Source organism: Crocuta crocuta, unplaced genomic scaffold (genome assembly GCF_008692635.1).
Source record: "Crocuta crocuta isolate KB4526 unplaced genomic scaffold, BGI_CrCroc_1.0 scaffold18, whole genome shotgun sequence".
Lineage (NCBI taxonomy): Eukaryota > Metazoa > Chordata > Mammalia > Carnivora > Hyaenidae > Crocuta > Crocuta crocuta.
The window spans coordinates 4,083,317-4,100,366 of NW_027532589.1; positions in this window are offsets into that span (position 1 = coordinate 4,083,317).

A 17,050-nucleotide genomic window follows, 5' to 3' on the forward strand; every position below is an offset into this window, starting at 1 on the left:
TTCATGTCCGTCTTGTAAGTTATTTGGACACAGAATTAAAGTTGCAGGAATGTACTTCTCCTCCCCTCTGCTTCCTCGTTCTGGGTGAAAAATGAGAGCTTTGCTAATAAAATGTAAACTGGAATCCAATGTTCAAATAAGGTTTTATGAGAAGCATGCAATGCATAAACCCGTCTTATAATTCTCCACTGGATTTAGAATTCGGCTGTATACAAATATATCAGGCGGCTGAGGCATTAGCAGTTGAATACATCAGGGCTATTTTTGAGACGAGTTTATTAGATTTCTACTTTGTGTAAAATGAATTGGTGGAGTGCTAATATAGCATCATCAGTTCAGGATAACAATGGCAGTTTCTGAGCACTGCAATGTCATTAGATGTTGATATGATACTTTCCAAACAGACCCCAAAGTAAGCTCGCAGGTTTCCGCTCGGAGCTTCAGGACTTGGGGAGGTCTCAGATAAAAATCCAGTTTCCGCAAAACACACATTTGAATGTACGCTCGCTGCCCCAGCTACAGCCATCTTGGTTTCGGAGCTCTTTTGTTCCGCCCACTGACGAGAGTGAAAGAAATGAGTCAGGAATGAAGATCGTCGTCAACACACGAGGAGGGAAGAGGCGGATGTCCGGTGGGGCCAGTGCGTCCAGACCAGACCGGAAATGCAGGAGCAAGGCTCTGAGGAACACTGGGTGGTGGCCCCTTCGTCCCTGTCTGCCTCTGTTTTCCTGGAAACTCAGATCCTCCTGGACGTGGAAAAATCAAGCACTGCAGCTTTTGACTGGCTCGTTCCTGGGCCCACAAGTACATTGGACATGCTCAGAGACCCCTTTCCTGCTTGTAACAGGATTTGGCTTTTTTTGGTCCTGTCTTTAAAAAAAAAGCCACCTTTGTCTCTATGACTGGTCACAAGCTCCCACAAAGTTCAAACCAAACATCAGCCACTCATGAAATCGTCAGGGGGTTTGGCTGGTCACAAAGCTGACTTCTTATAAGGGAACTTTGGGTTCTTTTTTTGTTGTTTTGTTAATTTCACCAAGACATTTTATCATAGGATTTTATTTTGTTTGTTTGTTTGTTTATTATCTACGGAGACAGACAGAGCCCAATCTTCAGCCGTTTTCTGGGGATGAACAATATAAGTTGGCTTAAATTATAAAAGTGGTTTTGGCATCATTGTTTCACGATGACTCGGGTCTGTAACAGGACGCACTTGGTCCTTGAGAATGACGCTCCTGTTTTAAACCACTTCGGAATTAAAATATTCTTACACATCTTCCATGCTTTTTTCTTTTTCTCCGGCAGCCATCCCCCATCCCCTTGCTTTCTTAACTCCTCAAATGTGTAGCGATGTGTCTTACGGGTCTTGGAGCCAAGGGGAAGGGAGGGACGGCTCTATCCTCCTCTCGCCACCATCCAGGAGAAGTAGATGAATAATTCATGGTGCCACATGCAGGTCTTCTCTGAGACTTCTCTGGAACACGTCTGAGCCGGCGAAGGACCAGGGAACTTACAAACAGTCACAGTGTGCTGTGTCAAAGAACAGTCAATCAATCTCCAAAGAAATGTGAAGAGAACAGGTTTTTCATGCCTGTGCGTTGGGAGGGAGCCAAATGTGTGTTGCCATTTGATGGTAGAATCAGTGTACACCTGTTCCGACCAGCTGTCAGCATAACCTGTGTCAGAGGCACGCGTCGCACCCGCGGCATCCCCACAGCGGGCCGCGTCTGTGTGACAGTCGGGACCGACAGCACCAGGAACTTGGGGACCAAGGAGAGGGGGAGCGTGCAGAGCCATCGCGGGGACACAGATGTGTGAGGAGTGTGATAAAGGAAGGAAACATCTGAGGGAATAAGCTCAAACAAAACAGCAAATGTCATTTGCATTATATAATTATGGCCAACCATTGAGTCCTTTGTAATAACGCTCGGTAGGCCAATGTTAAACCTACAGTGAGTGATAAAAAGGCCTCAGCTTGAAAAAAGGTCAGCGTGAATTAGTATATATTTGCTGATTAATTCAGAGTGTGCCTTCGTAAATTTTATAGTCCAGGGCCCCAGCCTGGCTGGAGACAGCCGCCTATGAAATTCAAATGCGCTCTGTTTAGCACAGACTCCCATTCCGACCTGACGCTGTGCTTGCTGGAAAACTTCATCACGCCAGCACGGTCACGTGCAGGCAGGTGGCAAGGTAGAGGGACCACAGGATCCACGAAGGTATAGGCTCTGAAAAACTAGGCGCGCACCCTCTCCAGAGCAAAGAGGCCCTTTGTGTTGACTCTCTGATCCCACGCCGGAAACAAGTCATGTGCCCGTGGACAGCACTGCCACTGGCCTGTAGGCAGGTCGACGGGAAAGATTCGTGCCTTTTTACCAAAACCTCCATAATCAGGGCTGCGGATTGCAATGTTCTTTCTAACGATGATGTCGAGTCAGTGTGCAAAGGAAAAAGTAGCAATGTGTGTGTGAGGTGGGTGTGGGTAGAAAAATATGCGATCAAGGAAAGCATTTAGCCTAAGGGAGTGTTGGCTTAAAACTAATTTTATGATTATAAATACAGATTCTGGGGCCCCTGGGGGGCCTCAGTCGGTTAAGCGTCTGACTCGTGGTTTCCACCCAGGTCATGATCCAGCCCCGCATTGGGCTCTGTGCTGTCAGCATGGAGCTTGCTTGAGATTTCTCTCTTCTTCTCCCTCTCCCTCTGCCCCTCCTCTGCTCATGCACTCTCTGTCTGTCTGTCTGTCTCTCTCTCTCTCTCAAAAATAAGTAAATAAATAAACTTAAAATTTTTTTAATTAAAAAAAGATTATAAATACAGAATCAGCTTATCGATGGAATGCTTGCTCGCGAGCACCTCCTATGGGCGAGTTAATTCGTCAACTTAAAATCTCAGTCAATATACCAACAATTCTCGTCATGAACCAGCTCTCACAGGGTGGCACCATGTGCATTTGGGATTTGAAGACAAGTGTGACCACCTCCAAAGGCCCACCTTCCCACCGCACCCTTACTGTCTTTGCAACTGCTTGTTACACTTATTTTTGTACGGATTTGCTGAATCCCAGGCCAGATGCTCTGAGCTGGGGACCCTCCACAGAAAGCACAGACCCTTACCAGATTTTAAATGCTTACCTCGGTAAGTGCAAGCCAGAACCTTCCCCAGCAAGCCAGAACTGCAGCCAAAAACTCTACACCGTCCAGCTCTAGGACAAAAAGATCTCTCCCACCTCCAAACCAACGTTTCCCTGCTTTGCTTCCACATATGGGCTTCTCCTTGTGCAAAGGGTGGAGACCCCACCCTTAGATTCTGGCTGCCTCCCACCAACAGAGTCTTTAAATGAACCAAGTGGCAATGAATTGAATTTCTCAAAAACTAGCAAGTCTGCTGGTCTCATTGAACAACAGAGCCCTTCTCTGTAAGCCGGCAGTTTTGCTAAGGCTTCCGGAGACATGTTGGCTGGAAGTCGGGAAAGGAGAGCCAGTTAGATTACAGTGCAGGGTTCTAGACGTTTGTCTGGGGAGACTCAGCCCTCTTCCTGTCTGCTTCATATTTTACAAGACTAAGACTGGGAAGTCCAGGTGGAGTTATCAGCTAGGTTGTGGCATGATGGAAGGACCCAAGCCAGGAGGTCAGCAGAGCTGCGCTCTCCCCCAGGTTCTCTCTGCTTCTAGCTTCCAGAACAATTCTGAGCCCATGTCAAACCATTCCGCACCTCCATTTTTCTTGAGCGAAGTGAGTGTTCCATCACTAAAGTATCCTCTGACCTCAACCTTATGCTGTTAAAAATGAAACCTTGTATTGTGATGCTTCTCATGGCTCACAAAGGGCTTGTATATATGTTACTGGTACAGAAAATGCTCGGAGGGGTAAAGCGACTCACCCAAGGGCAAGAGGTAGAAATTCAAAGTGCCGCACACTGACCAGGGGTTTGCAGCTCCCTCTTCACCTGTCCATTTGTGGGATGGCTCCTCAGACACATTATTCGCCCCCTGAGGATGTGCTGGGCCTGGTCCATCTCTGAAATGGCATTTCGAACCAGCTTCCCAGGCCAGGGTCCGTCCTGCCCTGCCCCCTCTCCTGCCTTTCAAGGGCAGTGCATGTCTCACCCTCCCTGACCTTCCTTCTCTCAGCAGGGCAGCCAACAGGGCCCTGCATTGCCTGACCTTTACCCATGGCTCTAAGAATATAGCCCAGAGTCCTAAACAATTTCCCAAGGCCCATCATCTCTGTGGCCACTCAATTCAATGCACCCCTTTGCTTCTACACAGGGGTTGCATACATCCTCATTCTGAAAAGCATTTGCTTCTCGGGGCCTGGAACATTCTCCATCCTGCTCATTCTCTCCTTATCTTTTATACCTTTCCTGTTCCAGCTCTCATATCACTTCCTCGGAACAGAGTTCCCTAACTCCTTAGCTGGATACAATGCCTGTTTTATATTCTCAGAGCTCCCTATAATTTTTTCCTGTTGACACCTACCTGTGTGGTTATTTGATCAATGTCCACATTTCCCAAGAAAACCCCTGATCCCTGACTTGCCCCTTGGCATCCCCTGGCATCTGGCAAAGAAGCATCAGGTACTAAGTGCTCAACAGACACTAGGGCCCAACTGGCTGGACCCCAGGAGAGACAGGAAGAGTGTGAACTGTCCTTCTGAGTGGGAGCTGTGCCCATAGTCCTGTCTGTCACTGTGTCTAGAATGAAGCTGGACAGCCAGCAGGTGCTCCCATGGCCATGATGGTTTGACCTTTGGGAAGTGAATAAAGTCAGGGAGGCTGCCCTAACAGAAATTATGCAGAGCCACTGACCCCTGGGCCTGCACCCTAAGAGTTCCAACCATCAGTTCTCTTGGCCATGGCCCTTTAAAGGTGGAAACCAAAGGGCACTTGGGTGGCTCAGTTGGTTAAGCTTCTGACTCTTGATTTCAGCTCAGATCATGATCTCACAGTTCATGAGTTCAAGTCCCATGTGGGCTCTGTGTTGCTAGCACAGAGTCTGCTTGGGATCTGATCTCTCTCTTTCTCTCCTCCAATAAATAAATAAACAAACAAAAATAATAAAAGTGAAATCCAAAATCAAGGGAGGAATTCAATGCAGTTCATTATAAGACCAATCACTAGAGCACCAGTGTTAGCATTTAAATTTTGCTTTCCAAAGTATCGGGATGTTGCTAGAGCCCCACCTGAGCAGGAGTTCATAGGTTTCCATGAAATAGGCCATAAAATAGAGCACTTTCTGTTCCCATTTGGCAGCCTGTGCCAGAGTGAACAGCTATCCTGGTTGGCCTGGGATTGACGGGTCACCCAGGAAGTGGGACATTCAGGGTCAAAGCCAGGAGAGCCCGGGCCTCCCTGTGGCAGATGCAGTGAGAACACCAAAGACACAAGCTGGGTTGATGAGCAGGTTTACCCTGACCTCAGTGTGGAGCTCCCCAAAAGTGAATCCGCAAGGGTAGGACTTGAGTGCAGGCAGCTTATTTGAGAGGTGATTGTAGGGGCCACAAGTGAAGAAATGGACAACATGAGATAGAAGAAAGAGGAGACTAGAAAGCTCATTTCCATTATGGGCAGCGGGAGCTCAGTCTTGCTGAGGGCCCTCTGAGAAACCATGTATATAGTCTTAGAGATGTCCTACAAGAGGCTGGGGAGCAAGAGGTGGTGTATTTGCCCACTTCCTTACCCTTAGGGCTACTCCTTCACTAAGCTGGCACCATTCTGGGAATTCCCTATGGCAGCCGCCATAGGTGGATGAGATGGGCCAAGGGGGTGATGGGATGGGGCATCAGCAGCACGTGTTATAGCCTAGCAGACTAGAAATGGACGAGTCAAGGGATGAACTTGAGTTATGGTCAAAGAAGGGGGCCAAGGATCAGAGAAGTGGAACCCAGTAGAGAGACTCAAAAGGACAGGATGAAGCAAGCCAGTTAGTTTGGGAAATAGATCTTGACCAGGGGGAGTATTGGTCACATGTATCTGCCAGGATTCAGGGCAGAGAGCAGAAATCTCCCTGAGTATTTTGAATGCCAAAATTCAATACATGAAGTGGGTGCTTGCAAAATACTTGGAAGTGCTGGAGGAGCAGATGTCAGGAACCACCGCTAAACTATTTTCAAGGTCACGTCAACTTTGGCCAAGGTGCTCCTTTGCTGTCGCTGAACCAGAGTCTCACTGCCCTGGCACTGGGGTGGTCCCTGCCCAACCTCCTTTGCCAACAGCCAAGATGGTCACTGACTGTGTATTCCAAACTTCCCTGACACGCATCAGATTTGCGGGACCTAATTTGTATGCAGATTCCTAGCTGCCAGATTTTCTGGACAAGGAAGATGTTAGTTTTCCAAGTTTTTCAAATAAAGTAGAAGGATAAATGGAAGCTGAGAGAGCCTATCCCAGCATTTAGAAGACCACATACAACCTTGGAGGGCGCTGCCGTGTTGACATGGTTTTATTATACTCTAAGTGCAGCTGATGGAGATTCCCAAAAGAAACAGATTTAAGACCAAGGTTTTGTTCTTTCTTCTCTATCTCGTGTTCTCTTATAGTCCACACTGATCCGTAAAGATGAATGACATGTGGGGACTGCAAGGGTCGCATTTTAGAAGGAACCCCACTCTTGCTGCCTCCAAGCTGAGACTGACTCTTCCAGCTACTTCCAGAAATATAACAGGGGCCCTCCCCTGTGCTACCATTAAGCTCTGAGTTCACTTCATCCACTGTCTGTTTCTCCTCTGGCTTCGTCCATCAGATGATGATCTCCTTAAAAGTCAGGGCTGTTCCTATGTCACCTTTGAATTCCCTGCACAGTACCGGGTGTCTGGAATGGGCGAGATGTGCAGTATATGGGTGTGGAAAATACACGCTTCCTACCCTATCAAGTGTGTGGTGATTTGTGGAAGTACCATCCTCCATCCAGCCCATCTTTGTGGTGCCAAGGACCTTCACAAAGTCGAGAGAAAGGGCCTCAGCATGGGCCGTGAAACAGGTGTGGCCCTTCTGAGATAAGATGGCCAATCTGAGATGAAAGTGTGGCCTCTTTCACAGGCTCTGTCCCGCTGAGCTCACACCCCTCTGTGTTCATGACCAGGCAGGTTTCCAAGGAAACTTGCTGGAAAGCCTCTCTCTCAGCTCGCAATGCCGTGGTACTCAGAGCATAGCAATGTGGTCTTTCTTGGTACAAACCTACGGCACTTGGGAGCCAGAGCTATTGATCATACATGAGGAACCACTAGCTCCTGCCTTCCCCCTCCCAACCACCCACTGTGACATCTACCCACACAGCCCATGGAAGGATCACCTTACCAGTCATATCCCTGTCGTTAGGAAACTGAAGTAGGAAAGTAGAACCAGGCCACACACCCATCCAGAGCTGTTTCATTTCTTTCCAAATTACCGGTCCAATTTTATTACTATCAGTTTTAGCTGGAGAAAATAGAGCTACTGTTCTTAAAAATATAAAAATAAAAGCTTTCCACCTGATTCCAAGCCACTCTGCCCACTAACATGAGAAAAAATCCCTTTCAACTTCACTCTTTTTCTTCCTTTGCTTTTTCCATTTGCTTCTCAGAAGGAAAAAGGCAAAAGAAAAGGACAGTGGTAAGAAAAGGTGAGCAGTGGGTTATAGCTACACTTTGTAACAAGTTGAGTTATTTTCAAGTGGGACTGACATGGCCAGAGAGTTCCATGTTATCACATGGCCCACGTTATCCATTTTGGCTGGACTGGGGTCCGAACTGTTTATGTAATGGGGCTCTCTACTCCCCTAGTCTCTGCAGAAGCCAAAGGCAGCCCAGATAAATTTCTAACTAGACTACCACAGCCCACCTCCCAGGGATTTTCACGTCTGGCCCACCCCTTGGCCTGGCTTCTGCCATTTTGAGGCTGGTCTTAACACCCGAAAGGTGAAGGTTGGTCTATTGATCTCCAGAATCCAGGGAGAGGAACTTTACCTACTGCATAGACACCCCTCTCCCCAAAGAAGCCAACAAAAGATCAACAATAAGACATCAGAAAGCCTTCGTTGCTTTTTGGGGTCTCTGCAATCACAACTTTACAATGTGTTACTTTAAGGGCACATGGGTGTTCAGTGGATTGAGCATCTGACTCTTGATTTCTGTTCAGGTCATGATCTCACAGTTGTGGGATTGAGCCCCACATCAGGCTCGGTGTGGTGGGCAGAGCCTGCTTGGGATTCTGTTTGTCTCCTCCCTCTGCCTTCCCCCTATGCATGCTCACTCTCTCTTCTCTCTCTTTCAAAATAAATAAACTTAAAAAAAGAGTTTTAATGTAATAAAATTTATTACTTTGCATCTCAAATTTTTCTTGTTCTTTAAGGAAACCCTATTAAAATGGGATTTCGAAGTCCCCTGGAAAAAAACCACCTTCTTACCTACTGATGAAAAACTAAGTTCTAGCATCTGGATGGGCAGTCAGGAAAGGAAAGGATAAGAAGGCAAAGACAGAAAGGCCTAGAGATGGACTTTGCCTACTTTACACCTTTGTTGAGGGCCAGTGCAGCCAAAAGAGTCTGGCCTGGGTCTGCCGTGTATGGTTGTTCAGGTTGTTCACTGCTCAAGAAAGCTGGGCCAAGGGAACAAGGCAGGCTGAAATCTAAACCTGCACTTTACTTGCCACGCTATATGACTTGGTGGAAGGCTGCAATGGCACAAAGGAAGAGAGCCTTTCCCCAATTCACTTAGAGATGTTGTATAATATTGATGTCAGTGGCCCCCATGCACCAGACCCAGGCTAAGACATGAGAAACTCATTTGGATACTTAAGTTGGGCCTCAACGTCCATCCTTGCTAAATGGTACCTGTGGAACTGGCAGGAAAGACTTGGAGACGGTCATGCCAAATAGGTTCATATATGTTCTTGTGTGGAAGAGAGATTTCTTTTGCTTGGTTCAGCAGGTGACGGACTGTGGAATAGAATATGGAACCAGGGCTCTGCAAGAGGCGGAAGGAGATGAAGACGATAAAGATGGAGACAAAGATGAACAGTAGATGGGACACCCACCTGTTGGTGCAAAAGCATGGACAACGTGAGCTCTACAGTACCTTCTAAATGTGGGTCTGGCCGCCTGGGGTGTTGCCAGATCCACTTCTAGTTTGTTCTCGATGGCTGAGTTGGACTTTATATTTCTAAAATGCACAAGAAGGTCTATTCAAAGGTGCAACCTTAACAGTGTCAGAGACCAAGTTCAGGCACACGCGTGGGTCTCTTTGTAAGCACAGAAGATTTAAAAAAAAAAGAAGAAGAAAAAGGAAAACACAGTTTTTCTGATGAAATGGCTTCTTTAGCCTGAACAAGGCCGAGATCCAGACAATAAAATAATGATTTAATAGCCTCGAAGTCAATCAGCCAAATACAATAACATTAATTAGCCTTTTATGCCTAACTCACAACTAATTCTGTTGTCTACTGATTTTTGTTCCAAAAGGATTACTAATGAAATATTTAATATCGCACCAGGTTCCAGATTCATTTCCACACTGGCTGGTAATTTTCTCTCATATAGTTTGAAATTGTACTCTCAATAAATTCACTCCAGAGTGTATCTGCATCGCGGGATCACTGACTGCGGGAGGAAACCTTCCTCTGGCTTTGACAATCAGATAATAGCTTCACTTTTAGCCAGTAGAGGAAGTCAAGAGCAAGAGAGTACAGATAATGTGAGTATAATTCATTATTCAAATCGGCAAGTGAAGCACCGAAAACAAAGAGAGAAGAGGAATAATGGTGTCATTATTTTTATTACTCTTGTTGGGTAAACCTAGCGTGAAACATTTAAGGAGACCGGGGTGAGCTTTCTGGCTACACGGTGACAAATGGACTTTCGGAGCAGTATTGATAAGAGGAAAGTAGGGGAGACAGATTTTCTGTACAAGGTTTGCTTTCTTAATAATGGCCCCATTAACTATTTTCTTGTTGCTGGGGGCTCCTTGAAAGTCCCATTGTTTTTACGCTTCGGGGTCGTAGCAGTGGCTGGGAAGTAATGGGGTGTGGTTCCCTGAGCTCCTGCGAGCCCAGAGCCCCCTGCGCCTGGAACATGAATAGCAAAGGCCAGATGAGAGGCTTGCACGGGGCTTTCCTTCACAGACAAAGGGATTTCAAGTCCCAGAAGGACATCCATCTGTTTGCAGCCTCTAATGGCAACAGGAGTGTTTAGGGTCTGTATTATCTCAGCCTTTCAAATTCCCTCACCTTTAGCCATTCTAATGACTGTTTCTTTTTAACACCGTCACACAGAAATTCCAGCTAAGGCAGGATTTCTCAGCTTTGTGAAAAAGCTGGGGACCTCGCTGGGTGAGATCACCTTCTGGGGATGGGTCATAGAGCCAGTGGGAGCAAAACGTGAGGACCCTCAGCAGAGCGGCTGTGAGCAAGGCTGGGCTCTTGTCAAATGGAACCGGAGGTGCCTGATTGCTGTGATTCCAAGGTGATGGGAAAGTGTCCCCCTACCTCTTCTCCCCTCCAAGGACAATTCATACTCCAAGGTGTATGGTACTTGCCATTCAACCATTACAGAATTATTCCTTTGGGTGTTTCTCTCTCCTGAATGTTCTGGAAAAGCAAATGACTCTGGAAGAAGTAGTGTGCTAATTGCTCACTAAAATGTTAGTGGTCAATGAAAATAGCTTCTGTCCCAACTGGAGGGGCAAAGAGTGAGAGCGATACAGAAGTTCCATGGGAGGGGTGTTCCAGAAAGTTGGGAAGGATGAAAAATGCACACACAAAAAGGAGGAGAGATACAGAATGAAAAGACGGAAGTACAAAAAGCCATGTTCTTATTAAGTTGACATGAAGAAAAATAGCCGTTCTGTGGCTCACCCGAGCCCTCTGAGGTTGACTATCCAGATAATGCAGGGAATAACAGTAGCAGAAGCATGAATAGCCTGTCCAAATTTTGGTGAGGGGATCACTCACTACCACAGGAGATGCCCAATTCATTGCAGAAACCCAGCATCATTAAACCCCTAATAAGCCAGTAGACTCTCATTAGAGGCCCCAGGTTCAAGAGGACTCAGCTTATGTGAGCTTCAGGAACCGCTTTACATATCTGAAACTTAGTTTCTATCATCTGCAAAATGGGCTTATAACATCAAGTCCCACATGCCCACATTCATTCATTTATTCAGCCAGTGTGACTGGGCACTCACTATGTCCAAATGTTATCAGAGCAGCTGCAGATATTAAAAGAAAAAACAAAATTTGGCAAAACTCCTGTCATCCTGGAGATTCCAGTCTAGTGATGGCGTTTTGGAAAGGATGTCGTGGGTGGTTAGGTATGGCACGGATGTGAAATAGTGCTGTTTTGTGGAACCAGAAGTCTTCTGTCTTTACATTCTGGTTTTGTGTTCCTGAACAGGATCTTTCCCTTCAGGTATCTTGAGACAACTCTCACACTTGTTCTGGCCTTTGCGTCTTCACACTAAAAGTCCCAGTCTCCTTCAGCTGCTCTTCCTGTGGCTGACCTTTCCTTCCTGGTTGCACATACCATGTCCCTTCCAGGGTGGAGCACAGGATTCCAGAACAGATCCCAGTGGAGACTGAGGCACTTGCTGTCTACAAAGCCGACTTCGAAGTAGACTCAACATGCGTCTTTGGCACCCATTGTTTTCCCTTGGCCCCAAAGCCCACATACACACAGAACATTCAGGCCAATTTACAGAGGCGTCAAGGTTGAAAATGAGACTCCAAGCATCACTTCAAGTAGACAGAAACAGAGCTGGCACACCAAGGCAGTGTGCATAATCCTGTAACCTCCATAATTTAATAGAGAAATAACATTTCCCATTCTCCTCACCAGAAAACAATCACCATATGAATGCACTTTAGCTATTAATACTTATTCCTTGATGCATAAACAATCTCATTTAAAAATCCTCGCTCCCAAAGATGCTTATCTTTGGGAGGAAGGCCAGGTAAGTGGGATACATCACGTATGGCTGAATTCCCAGCCAAACTCACAGCCTTAAGAATAAAATACAGTTAATGAGTATCATCATAGTCAGCGCCCCAAATAGTGAGATATGGAATTCCATTCACTCTATCACGGCCATGACTGACATTTAATTATTCTCTATTTTTTGGTGCTTATAATTCCATTCTTATCATTCATTGTAAATCCTTTGGAACCCCTAGAAAAGGCGAGATCGAGTGACAAAACAGAGATAATGAAATCAGAGGCAGTAGAATAAAATTATATCTTGTAGGTAAAGCGATGATTCAGTAGAGCAAGTTATTTCATAAGGTTGCAGAAGGTGGGGGAAGGAATCCGAATTAATGTAACAGACTCTTGGGAGAGTTGGGAGGCAATCCATGAGTTGGGCGCACACAATAGACAGGAAAGTAGGGTGTTGTGGGAAGAACAGTTGACTAAGCAGTAACCCAGCTGTGGTCTGTCTAGGCTAGCTGTGTTACCTGTGCCACATCACTTAACCCTCTCTGGGCTTTCCACTTGCTCACCTATAAAATGCCATCACATGCTTCACAGTATTATTATCAGACCTAGAAAGAGGCACCACTGCTATACAGATGTAAAGATTGGACTTAGTTCCCAGTATTAGAGGTAAAACCGGAAGCCTGTGGGCCATCAGAGAAGGTGAAGAGTATAGTCAGCTTAACCCAGAAGGCCCAGGACTGTGGACATCCCTGCTCTCTTCCAGGGTTACCTGTAGGAGCTGACTGAATCTGGTGGGAATCTGTGTGGGGGAGGGGTGGTGATCGACGTGGAAGATGTGCTATGTACATGAGGCTTGAACAAACTGGCACATATACTTAGCATAATAGGATCTAAGGTTCTTACTGTCAGAGAGGAGAGTTAAGGACATGGAAAGAGAAAAAAAAACAAAAAACAAAAATCAGAGGAAACAGAGAAAGCCAGGCTCACCCTTGTGGTGTTGGATTGAAAGCACCATGTTGAACTTGTCACGTCCAATACGTATAGAGAGATAAAGAAATAAATATAAGCTTAATGTTTGTGTGTGTGCATGCACACGTGTGTCTGTGTGTATGTAAATATTGCTCTCCCCTAAAAGAAACCAGGGCTCCTTTGGGAAGTGGCTGAATCCAGGACTGAGACAGCGAAAGTGTAAGAGGAGTCAGGAACATTCTTGGGGCCAGAGAGCAAGAATGAGATTGTAAACAAGTCAGAGGTGCACAGAAGCCAGTTGTAAAGGGCTCCCGTTGGCCAAATCAGGACAGGGTGGGCACCCGAATAAAGAATGATTGTCATGGGGGGCACCTGTGTGGCTCAGTCAGTTAAGACTGACTTCAACTCAGGCCATGATCTTAATGGTTCGTGAATTCGAGCCCCGTGTCGGGCTCTGTATGGACGCTTGGAGCCTGGAGCCTGCTTTGGATTCTGTGTCTCCTCTCTCTGTCCTCCCCTACATGTACTCTGTCTCTCTATCTCCCTCTCTCTCAAAAATAAATAAAACATTAAAATTAAAAAAAGAATACAATCTGTGGGATAAAATAGAAAAACACACTAAGAAATATCAACACATGAGCACACTGAAAGTCTGATGGGCATTTACAGAGTTTCCAAAAGCCTTCTAACAAAATACTAATTTGTTCCCAAATCCCTCCTAACAAAATACTAATTAATTGCAAAGAGAAAGTCACTTTGAAGTGAAGCCAAAGAGCTGCCACCTGAAGTGAGTGGATCAAAGTGAATGTCGACAGAAATGGGACATATAAAGCTCGTGTGCCCCCGCCAGGAGGCAGTGAGAAGATCTGGCGTCATTGGTGTGATATTCCTGCCGAAGGTGCGTGCTTGGAATCTGATCACAAGGAAACGCTGAGAAACGCAAACTGCAGAATGCTCCGTGAAGTGATCCCCACTCAAGGGAGGTCTGTAATCCCCATTCAAGGGACAGTGGAATGATTCTTCCATACAGGACACTCAAGAGACACCACACCAAAACCAACAGTAGATTCCAGCCTGGACCTGTTCGGTCTGAACAACATTCTTGGGACCGTTGTTGATATTCAAAAGGTCAGAGGATTGCTAGGTATCAGATCTGGAAGGTTTTACTGTGGTCACATAGGAGAGTGCTTGCTCCTAGGAAATGAGCACCAATGTATTCCGAGGCGAGGGGGGGTGAGCTTTTGTAACTGAGTGACTCTTTCAAAATGAAAAGACATCTTGAACATTCCTTTGAACCATCAGTTCTACTGACAAACTCTCACTTGAGAACACAGACATGTATACAGGGATATCCTTTGCAATGTAAAGTGTGATCAGTAGTAAAGAGAACAGAAACAATCAAAATACCTGTAATGGAGGACTAGCTAGATAAATCATGGTGCATACAAATAATGGAATACTATATAATCTTGGAAATAAATTTTAGAGTTAGCCAAATTCCAAATAAATTGCAAAGTAAAGTGTGTGTGTGTGTGTGTGTGTGTGTGTGTGTGTGTGTGTGTGTGTGTTTATATATAAAAATACCTCTAGGGGCGCCTGGGTGGCTCAGTGGGTTAAGCACCTTCAGCTCAGGTCATGATCTCACTGCTCATTAGTTCGAGCCCTGCATCGGACTCTGTGCTGACAGCTAGAAACCTAGAACCTTCTTCGGATTCTGTGTCTCCCTCTCTCTCTCTCTCTCTCTCTGCCCCTCCCCCACTTGCATCTGTCTCTCTCTCTCAAAAATAAATTTAAAAAAATTTTTTTAATTTTTAAAAATACCTATAGAAACATATCCTAGAAACTGTTGAGAGTGGTTGTTAGGAGAAGAGGGATTAAATACTTGTATACATTTTGCAATTTTTTTTACTATATTTATTTTTATCTTTCAAAAATCGTAGTTTCGATTTTAAAAGGATATAGGAGAATCTGCTCATAAACTCTGCAAAGAGAAAAATGTATAAACTCTGCAAAGAGAAAAATGTATCCGGAATTAAGTGTTCGTCAAATTTCTTAGTTGATTAGCTCAAATTCTTGGTCCTCTGACCCCTCTGCCCTCATACATCAGCACACCAGGCATACCAACACTGTCCAATTCCACATCCATGACAGACATTGCTAATCGATCCCAGAACTCATTACCCCTGAGCCCAGACACCAGCAGTATCCTTCTCAGCCCAGACAGCCTAGCAACTACTCTATATTCATCAGTTTGGTAAGAAAGGAGAAAACCTTTACATCCCTGTCCTCTGGGGAACACTGAGCAAAAATGAAGTCGTCAGAGGATGCCATCTCTTCCAAAGGTCTACAGAGACTCTAGCCTCCAGTAAGCAAAGCATCAAAGCCCTGGACCTGACCTGGCCATTCGCAGTCTAGCCCAGCCTGCCCACTTGTGCCTACCTGTCTGTTCCATCTGGAGTGATGCCAGCTCCCTCCAGAAACTTCGAGAGAACCTGATTATGGCTCAGCTCATGCACCACAGGATGGACTTAGCAATGCCTTCGACTGACAGAGCCACACACTTCTGCAGCTTTGATGTGCTCTTGAATCCCTGAGAATCCTGTTGAAAGGCAGACTCGGATTTGGGGTCCAGGAGGAGATGTGAGATTCTGGTACTTCGCAGAGGCTTTTTGCTGACGCCTCATGCCTGGTTCTGGGGCCCTGCATGGAGGAGCAAGGCCTTAGAGTGGTGCTTCTGAAACTTGCTGCCATCAGAATCACCTGGAAGGTTCACTGAAACACAAATTGCAGGACTTTCCCCAGAATTTCTCATTCACTAGCTGGGGACCGAGGATTTGCATTCTTCTTCTTTCTTTTTTTTTTTTTTTTTGTCTTTTTTTTTTTTTTTTTTTGTCTTTATTTTATTTTATTTTATTTATTTTTCTTTTTTAAATTTATTTCTGAGAGAGAGAGAGACAGTGTGAGCAGGGGAGGGTCAGAGAGAGAGGGAGACACAGAATCTGAAATAGGCTCCAGGCTTTGAGCTGGCTGTCAGCACAGAGCCCAACGCGGGGCTCCAACCCATGAACCATGAGATCATGACCTGAGCCAAAGTCGGATGCTTAATCGACTGAGCCACCCAGGCGCCCCAATGTCTTTATTTTATTTTGAGAGAGAGACAGAGAGTGAGCAGGAGAGGGGCAGAGAGAGAGGGAGACACAGAATACGAAATAGGCTCCAGGCTCCAGGCTCGAGCCTGAAGCAGGGCTCGAACCCATGGACTGTGAGAACCCACAGACTTAGCCAAGCCAAAGTTAGACAGTTAACCAACTGAGCCACCCAGGTGCTCCCAAGAATCTGCATTCTTTTTAAAAAAATTTTTTTTAAATTTATTTCTGAGAGAGAGAGAGAGAGAGAGAGACAGCATGAGCAGGGGAGAGTCAGAGAGAGAGGGAGACACAGAATCCGAAGCAGGCTCCAGGCTCCAAGCTAGCTGTCAGCACAAAGCCCAACGCGGGGCTCAAATCCACCAGCTGTGAGATCATGACCTGAGCTGAAGTCGAATGCTCAACCGACTGAGCCATCTAGGGGCCCCGAGAATCTGCATTCTTAGCAAGTTCTCAAGGGCTGCTGCTGCTGCTGTTGACCGAGAACAGAAGTTGCTTTTCTCAAACATCATGGAGAAATTTCCTCGAGGAGCGCTCACCCACTGTCCTCCCGGAAGCCGGTAGAGGGAAAGAAGCAGACAATTTGGTGACATTGGATACATCTGATTCATAATCCACATCTGTCCCAGGAAAGCCGCTCCACCGTTCTGAGCCTCAGAGTCACTGTCTATGAAATGGTCCAGCAATGCCTCGCCTCACAGAGCTGCTGTCAGGACTCAGGGAGCAAATGCAAGTAAAGGTCTTAGCAAAGCGCTTATTTTGTTTCCCTTCTCCACTTTGCCTTGGGGCAGGCATCGCACCATCCCACATGTCTGGAGGAACGTGGGGTAAACCCCTTATATTAGTGGGGTGGCGGCAGGCAGACCTCAGATTTAGAGCCTGCTCACATTTGATATTTACAGGTACCCTCAGTGCTAACACGGGTGCTATGCCAAGTTCTAAGTGCTAAGTGCTAAGCCAAGTTCTCCCCTTCAGGGTCCCCTCCTCCCTTGCTCCACCCCAGGGCTACACCCATGGAGTGGTGTCAGGCTTCCT